Genomic DNA, 385 nt, shown 5'->3' with positions numbered 1-385 from the left:
GTGAATAGTAAGTGTACATGGTTTATCTAACTCCAGAAGGTGTTTTTGGTTGCTCTGAAGGCTGGGCTAATAAATGGAAGTAAATTGATAATAATACTTTCATTCAGTTAACAGAATGAACGGCGATGTAAAGCAAGTGTTCTGTGGCGCCTCAGAAGTGTAATTCCGGTTCAGTCAGAAAGAACATTTGCAACTGAACATGTCACGAACTAGTTAAGTCGGGCTTGAAAACGTGTAGTGTTCAGTGAATGCTTCATCTACTTATCTATTTTTTTTCTATCTCGTTCTTTTGGTCGATGGCGAAAAAAGGCTAATCGTAAACTCGTCACACCTAAGGTGGACGAAGAGTTGCGCAAAATCTGGCGGATGGAGGCCAGACCCTAAG

Source organism: Penaeus monodon, chromosome 15 (genome assembly GCF_015228065.2).
Source record: "Penaeus monodon isolate SGIC_2016 chromosome 15, NSTDA_Pmon_1, whole genome shotgun sequence".
Lineage (NCBI taxonomy): Eukaryota > Metazoa > Arthropoda > Malacostraca > Decapoda > Penaeidae > Penaeus > Penaeus monodon.
This window is presented reverse-complemented; position numbering follows the sequence as displayed.